Source organism: Hevea brasiliensis, chromosome 6 (genome assembly GCF_030052815.1).
Source record: "Hevea brasiliensis isolate MT/VB/25A 57/8 chromosome 6, ASM3005281v1, whole genome shotgun sequence".
Classification (NCBI taxonomy): domain Eukaryota; kingdom Viridiplantae; phylum Streptophyta; class Magnoliopsida; order Malpighiales; family Euphorbiaceae; genus Hevea; species Hevea brasiliensis.
Genome location: NC_079498.1, coordinates 42,456,670 through 42,465,360, shown reverse-complemented (window position 1 = coordinate 42,465,360; position 8,691 = coordinate 42,456,670). Strand labels below are relative to the sequence as shown.

At 33.9% G+C, this 8,691-nt stretch overlaps 1 non-coding gene across 1 annotated transcript; it reads left to right on the top strand.

Moving 5' to 3' along the window:
- The first annotated feature begins 899 nt into the window (after positions 1–899).
- LOC131181149 (small nucleolar RNA R71) lies at positions 900–1,006 on the top strand. The gene has a single exon (XR_009149777.1). It is a non-coding gene; the product is annotated as a small nucleolar RNA R71 (small nucleolar RNA).
- Positions 1,007–8,691: the final 7,685 nt, after the last annotated feature.

Here is an 8,691-nt window from a genome sequence, read left to right as displayed (position 1 = left end):
AATTATTAAACTTATTTAGTTTAGGTTCAGCATTTACCTCACCTTCAGGAACTTCAGACTCCTTTGCACCTTGCTTCTTCTTTTTCATTGGCTTATGTAGAGTCTGATTATCAAGTTCTTTCTCACTCTGCAACACTATAGCACTTGCATTTTCTCTGGGGTTTATAACTGTTTGTGATGGGAGCTTTCCAGAACCTTGAGCTTCAAGCTTACTCACCGTTGAAGCTAACTGACCAATCTGCCTCTCTATATTTTGAATGTTATTTCTAGTCTCCTGTTGAAACTATTGCGTATTGCTAGCCAAAGCCCTAACTATTTCATCAAGTGATATACCTTGATTTGAGGGAGGCGGAGGTGGTTGATTTACTTGTCTCTGCTACTGTTATCGGTTTTGCACCGGTTGATTCCCATAACTCAAATTAGGATGATCTCGCCATCCTGGATTATAAGTATTAGAAAAGGGATCATACCTGCGTTGTGGCTGACCATAATTTCCTACTACATGCTATCCATAATTTCCTACTGCATTAGCATATTGCATTGATTCATCCTCTTGTAATGCAGGACACATGTCAGTAGCATGACCAGAACCCGAACAAATTCCACATACCTTAATTGTTTGCTTGTTTTGCATGTTCCCTTCAGCCAATTGCCTCACCAAAGAAGTTAAATTAGAAATCTGTTTCTCAAGGTTAGATGTACTTACCTCATTAACCTTCTTAGGTGTGTGATCCATTCTCATTCCAAACTACTACGAGTTTGCTGCCATGTTAGCGATCAGCCTCCTTACCTCATCTGGTGTCTTGTCAACCAAAGCTCCTCCACTAGCAGTATCTATCATACTGTGGTCCATTATTAGAAGTCCCTCATAGAAATACTGAATCAAAAGATGCTCACTTATTTCATGATGGGGACAGCTTGCACACAGCTTCTTAAATTGCTCCCAATACTCATACAAACTCTCTCCATTGTACTGCCGAATGCCACAAATTTCTTTTCTTATGTTGGCAGCATGGGAAGTAGGAAAATACTTCTCCAAAAGTATCTGCTTCATCCCATTCCATGAGTTAACGGATCCAAAAGGAAGGTAATACAATCAATCCTTAGTTGTTCCTTCCAATGAGAAAGGGAAAGCTCGAAGCTTAATCTGGTCCTCGGAAACTCCTTGAGGTTTTATGCTGGAACACACAACATGAAATTCCTTTAAATGCTTATGTGGATCCTCACCTGCAAGACTATTAAATTTAGGCAACAAATGGATTAGTCCAGATTTTAACTCAAAAGCAATATTTAAAGTAGGATATTGAATACACAAAGGCTATTGGTTTAGATCAGGAGCAGCCAACTCTTTCAAAGTTCTTGTAACACCTCTATTTATATAGCCTGGTATATTTCACTATTCTGATGACTGGTGTCAGTCTGGATAATTAAGGGGATTAGAACTATATCTAAGACAACTAGATAAGCCCTGAACATAAATAATTAGTAATTGTTAATTAGTTAAGTATAAATAAGAAAAACAAAACATAAGAAGTTAAATGAGCTGAGAGTCACAGCGATGGGTGACCTTCTCGGGAAAGACTGCGAGGTCGATTTAAACTCGAATTTTGAACCATAAAATATGACGTCACGGTCCTTAGGACTATTGCGAACACAATGAAAAAGAGAAAATCATAAAAAAGAATTTTTAAGCAGGTCAAATAATTAGGTCAGGGATCTGAAAGAAACATCAAATAACTTGCAAACCGGATCAGACCGGCGAGGGGCAAATTGGTCAATTCACCCCTAAAGGTGACTCATGACATAACTGTCCAATAAAATGTGAGAAATTAAAATTGTGAAATATATAATTCAATTGAAGAGGTAAATGGAAAAGAAATGAAAAATAAATCAAAAATCAAAAATTAAAAAAAGTTTATGACATCATCCTAGTGAGGTAAGCGTGACATCATAAAAACAAATATAATTATTATTTAATTAAATCACTTTTATGGATAAATATCTAATAGAAATTAAAAAAAAAAGAAAAAGAAAAAGTTTATTACATCATTTGATGACATCATAATGATGTCAAAAGTAATTTTAATTTTTCCCTACATAATTGACCAAGTCAATTCTTGTTAAATAAGGCATAAAATAACCAAAAAAAAAAAAAGAAAAAAAACTCATTTTGGTCTTCATCTTCCTAGAGCGCCGCCCCATCTTCTCTCCCTAACTCTCTCATTTTTCCTCCATTAACATACCTTAAAAGCTCACCAAAACCTTATTTTCCTTTATGATCTTCATAATCCTTAACACTAAATAATGAAATTTCATCTTGGGTTGATAGTTGAAAGTGAAAGAAGAGGAAAGGAAGGAGATTTGAAGAAGTAGAAAATTCATAACTTGAGATAAGTTAATCAAATCTCTTTCTTTAGTATAAATGTTTGAAGTTGAGTTCATGTGGATGAATTATTATAGAAACATATGAAAAAAAAAATCATGCATGTATAGCAACCCTTGAAATTCGTCCATGTTAGAGATGAATAGGATTTGATGGGTTTGGATGCAATTAAATACGTAGGCAAGTTTGATTGAGAGTGTAGATAATGTTTATACACTTTGAGTTCATGATTTGAAGCTATTGAAGAATTAGGGTTTTGGCACCTAGGGTTTGAGAGAGAAAAATGTGAGAATTAGCCAAATGATGTGTTTGACCTTGTTTGAGTTGAAAAATGGTCATGTATGACCAACTGTGGTATGTAGGAAGTGTTAGAATTAGGTTTAAATTCGGATTGTTTATGGTCATTCTGCAGGCAGCATGACTAAGGTCCCTTTTTAGGGACCAAAACTAAAAATTTACTAACTCAATCAGTGTGAGGCTAATTGGGAATGAAACTAGACACAAAATGGCACATTTTTCATTGAGGAATCATTTAGGAATCATGCCCAGAAAGTGACCATAACATAGTGAACAAATTGGCTAAACCCGGAATTGGGCACACTGCCCTGTACAAAAATGATCAAATGATTTGTTCATTTGGCCATAACATGGGCTAGGCAGGTCCAAATAACCTGAAATTTTACCAATAGAAAGTGGAGACATAGCCCTACAACTTTCATGAATAATACAAACCCAAATTATGCCCTTAAATAAGTCATTTAACCACCTAAAATTAGTGACCTAAAACTGCCAGAACCAAGTTGGTGCCCAGAAAATCTGGGTTAGACTAATCCGGCCAGCCTTAGGAAAATGGCCATATCTTGGGCTACAAAACTCCAAATGAAGTGATTCAAAAAGGGAATTAAAGCTAAGACAGTAAGGAACAACTTTGATGAAGGAAAGTTAGTCAAATTTCCACTGTAGACAGACCAATGGAACAGTACAAACAAGTAACCCAAAACTAAAATTTTGAGATTTAACCCTAATAGGCTTTGAATTGAATTTGGCAATTAATGCTAACAAAAATATGACTCAAAATGTGGTATATGGGTGTAATTAGAATTAGTATATCTAATTAGTATGAAAAAGTCAATATTTTGACCAAATGGTCAAATGAATAGGAACCACAATTACACTAAGTACAAAGGACTCAATTTTATGGGGTAAATTAAGTGTATAAAATTTAATTATTGAATTTATTAATTAGAAATAAATTGAATAGATATTGAAACACTCTGTAACACCCCTATTTGCATAGCCTGGTATATTTCACTATTTCGGGTGACCGGTGTCGGTCCAGACAATTAAGGGGATTAGATGTCACACCCTACCCCTCTGTAAGGCATAACATGATCCCGTAGTATACCTAATGAATTACCAACTTCATCTACTGATAACCCATTAAATACACTACAAGGGATTTTAAAACTTTTCTTACTTCTTTTTACAGTGGTGAGCACCATTTACAGGTGTTAAAAACTTTTTTGAACAGAAGTGAAACAGCTAACACATTTGAAGAAATAATAATTTCAATAAAAATTTTGGCAGAGTGCCATTTGTATTTTGAATAAAGCAGTTTTTCAAAAACCTGTAAAAAGCACTTCAAATATATTTCTCAATCTCAAACTTCAACATTTAGTCAACTCAAAATTCACAATAATTTTTTAGTATTTTCAAAGGCTAAGATAAAAGAAATATATCACAATATTTACAAACCAAAATAATTTACAATTTATTTTACAACTTCGATGTACAATTTTAATTTACAACTGCTCAAAACCAAGAACACTATATACATACAATGAACATACATTACAATATAAAATGCAAAATATGGTATACTCAATATACCCGATGATCTCTCAGTGTAGTACTAGCAGCCTAGTCTGCTGCCCTGTCCGTCTGTCTACCTGCGACAGCAATAAAAAGCTATCGCTGAGTGGTGAACTCAGTAGTGCACAACTATAATTTAAAATATAGTACAATATACATTGACAAAATTTACAGCAAACAATTTGGAAATCTGAATACTCATCAAATTCCAAAGCTCAAAATATTCATTGTCAATAATGTAAATCATTTGTATAAAATGACTTTGATCACGAAATTCAATTTATCAAATCATGACTAACCATTTAAGGTAGTTCCAACAAAATCAATTATACATAAATCATAACTGAAATCACAATTCTTTACTATTCAAAAACATTCTGTATCTCAAAAATCATGTTGTATCTCAAAAACCATGCTGTAACTCAAAAACCATGCTGTATCTCAAAAATCATTCTTTATCTCACTAACTATGCAAGACTAATCCGAAAGGGCCATATTCGAAGTGACTCTAACTCCCTATGGTCGGGGAGGTCGAATCAGATTCTAACTCCCTATGGTCGGGGAGGTCGAATCATCATGCACAGTACACATCACAATAATGAATCTTCTGCAAGGGCCATAACGATAAAAAACTTAGATCTAACCTCAAATCAGAGGAAAATCTAAGCCTATGCACGTACCATGGTAATCAAAACACAACTAACTCCATTGTCTTCTCAACAAATGAGAGAGACGGGTAATAACCTAGTCAAGCATCTATGGTGAGATATAAAACAATATCACAATCCTTTTAGTGAGCATAAATCACAATATAATTCGATTCAAATTCAATTCCAATATCCAATAATTTTTATGCTCATCACAATTCAAATCATAAATTTGCATTTTTCCATGAAAATTACCATCACAATTCAAAACATGTTCTATCACAATTTTCCAAAACATAATTTATTCAATCCATAACAATGCCTAATACTTGTGGAAATACCATTTCACAAAGCTAAATTCATACATACTATAACAATTTCAATAATCATTGAATTAAATCCAATGCTTGTTAAACATAATACATAAGAAAAATATGTCATTTAATCATATGAAATATTCAAAACAAAATCAATTAAAAACTAGTTGTGCACAAACCTCTGATAACAGTCTCTTGGCTCTGACTCAGTGTATCCTTCCCCTTCGCTGAGTCTTTGCTAACTGAAACACATAATTTGAAGTGTTTCAGTACTCATTTAAACTGTCTCTAACGATAATGCTTGATAATTAATTCACTGAATTCTATTATTTCTTTAGTCAACCTAAGATGTCGACCCTCGATGCATTCTAGGTGAATTAGGTTTTAATGTTACCAATATGTCACATTCAATAGTCTTTTAGGGTAGGTACATGTTACCCAATTCATTTCCATGTATATTGCGTTTTCTTGCAATTTGCTGGATTCCGGGATACTAGTTTGACCTAGCCGGATGACCTAGTTCCCTTAGTTTTTGATTTTTGGTCAAAACTACAAACTTGTAGATCTATGTCTTATTGCACACGAGGCAAAATTTCAGGTCATTCTGAGTTATGTCGACCAAGTTATGGTAATTTTACTATTGCTGGTCAAAATGCATCAAAATTGGTCACTTTAGGTCATTTCAGGTTCGGCCAGTTTTTGGACCCAAACTTGTGCAAGCTATTTGACTTGCCTATGGTCATTTCTGGGCTTTGGTGTCTTCATAATACTTGTAGATATAGGTCTTAACTATTCATGGTAAAAATTTCAGGTCAATTGGACCTGTTTTGAGTGAGTTATGGCCAAAACACTAACTGCTGCCCAAATGGTCAATTTTCAGGCCTTAATTGCACTAATCCGGATTTGGTCATTTTTCAAGTTACCTTACAAGCAGAACTTTGGTAAGCTTCCTTCATGAAATTTGGAACGTTTTGTGCCTAGTTTCACTTCCAATTGGTCTCATACCAATTGGAGTCACACAATTCCATTTAGAGCATAAAATACACACTGTTTTTGCTAACACACTTTGCATTGCAAATTTTTGCAATTCTAATAGACATTATGCACTTTATACTTAGGTCAATTGTCCAATATCAATATAATACAACCATTATCTAGCCACAATAAATGTGATCAAATATCCAGCAATTTAATCAATGTCCAAATACAAATTCAACTCAAGTAATTCTCCATCACACTCAATTGATCAAATCCATGTCTAACAACAATTTAATTGCTCAAACTTAATCCAACCAAGATCAATAACATACATCTCATTGTTCTTAAATCAACATTAAATATACATGAATTTAAGGCCTTCCTAAGCACATCAAGGCTACCCAATTTACACATATACTTCAATCTCCCATATTGACTTCCTAACCTCATTTTCAATGCACAATTCACACATACACATGGTAATTAAGCTCTTATACATTTAAGCACTTTAATCCCCACTAATTCTCATCAATTAACATCAATTATAAGCGAGAATAATTTGCTCACCTTTTCTTTCCATGGCTGCCAAAAGTTACACCCAATAATTATTCAAGTAATTCTTTCAATTTTTCAACCAAAATACTACCCACAACCTCAACACAAGTTTTAATTAAGCAAGGGAAGAAAATGGACACTTACCTCTTGTTGGAGCTTGCTAAAACCTCACCAATCGTGCTTCTTTTTGCTGCCATAACACTTCCCAAGCTGTGTAGACTAAATTTAATGAAGGAAATCATGTGGAAAATGGCTTGAAAATGGATGCATGGAGCTTGGTTTGGGGACATCAATGGAGGTTTCTATGGGAGAGCAATTCGGATAGTGAAAAAAATGAAGAAGATGATGAAGTTTGTGCTGTCCAAAGGTGGCTTTATATGGCTACTAAATGTCCCACATGGTGCTCCATTATGTTAATTAAAAATTGGTTTAATTTAAGATTTCTTTTAATTGCACTTTTGCCCTCAACTTTCCTTAAATTACATTTTATCTTCAATTTCATTTTTCATTAAATTTTTAAAATGTAATACCACTTATTTTTCATGGACATTTAGGTCAAAAGTCCACTCTATGTGTCAAATGACCAAAATGCCCCTTTTCGGTTTGCATTTCAAATTTTTCGGTAACACCGATTTTTGTCATTTTCTCGATTTCTCATTTTTCTTTGTACTAATTAATTAATTTTTCTTTGATATTTCTAATGATATTTATACTTCAATAGACATTTATTTAAGTCCTAAAAATATTTTCTAGGGTTCCCCGCAGTCCAGGGCTAGTCAACGGTCCACGCCGCGACTTCCCGATGCGGTCACCCATCGCTATGGTTCTCGGCTCGTTTAACTTGGTTACATTCCATTGCTATTATTTTTCCTTTGTCTTTCTTGTATTTTCTTTTCTTGTATTTCATTATTTTATGTCTCCTCATCTATATCTAAGTGTAGTTCTAGGCATTCTAGCTGTCCAGACAGACACTTGTTAGTGGAGCAATAGAACACACTACCGAACATAGGGGTGTTACATTAGAACCACACTTAAGACAACTAGATAAGCCTTAAACCCAAATAATTAGTAATTGCCAATTAGTTAAGTATAAATAAGAAAAACAGAACATAAGAAGTTAAAAGAGCCGAGAGTCACAGCGATGGGTGACCTTCTCAGGAACGACTGCGAAGTCGATTTAAACTCAAATTTCGAACCGTAAAATGTGACGCTGCGGTCCTTAGGACCATTACGAACACAGTGGAAAAGAGAAAATCATGAAAAAGAATTGTTAAGTCAGTCAAATAATTAGGTCAAGGAGCCGGAAGAAATATTGAATTATTTACAAACCGGGTTGAACCGGTGAGGGGCAATTTGGTCAATTGACCCCGAGAGCTGACTCCTGACCTAACAGTCAAATAAATTCGGAGAAAGGAAAATTTCATAATCGAAAATTAAATTAAAGAACTATTAGAAAAATAAAAAAATAATAAAAAAAGGAGAGAAAATGAAAAAGTGAAAGAAGATGATATCATGCATGACATCATGCATGATGCCATAAATCCTATATTTAATAAATTTGATTAAATGGATTTTTGGGTCTTCCATAAGACAAAATACATAAAAGAAGAAAGAAAAAAAAAAGACAAAAAGTCATCTTCCTCACATATTGTCGTCTCCCATCTCTCTCTCCCTCTCCATTGTTACACCTCCATTAAAGCTTACACTCAAGCTTGAAATTCTTCACTAAACCTTAATAACTTCCATAAAAACCTCATTAGAGCTTGTTATCTCAACCTAAGAAGAAGATTGAAAGAGGAAAGAAGAACAAAAGATCGAGATTTGAAGTTCTAAGAAAGGTTAGTAAGTAAACTTGATAATTTTAGTTTGATTTCTACATTTTTAACTTATTGAACTTGTAAATAAACTTAAAATGAAAAGAAAAATTTGTTGAGGGACC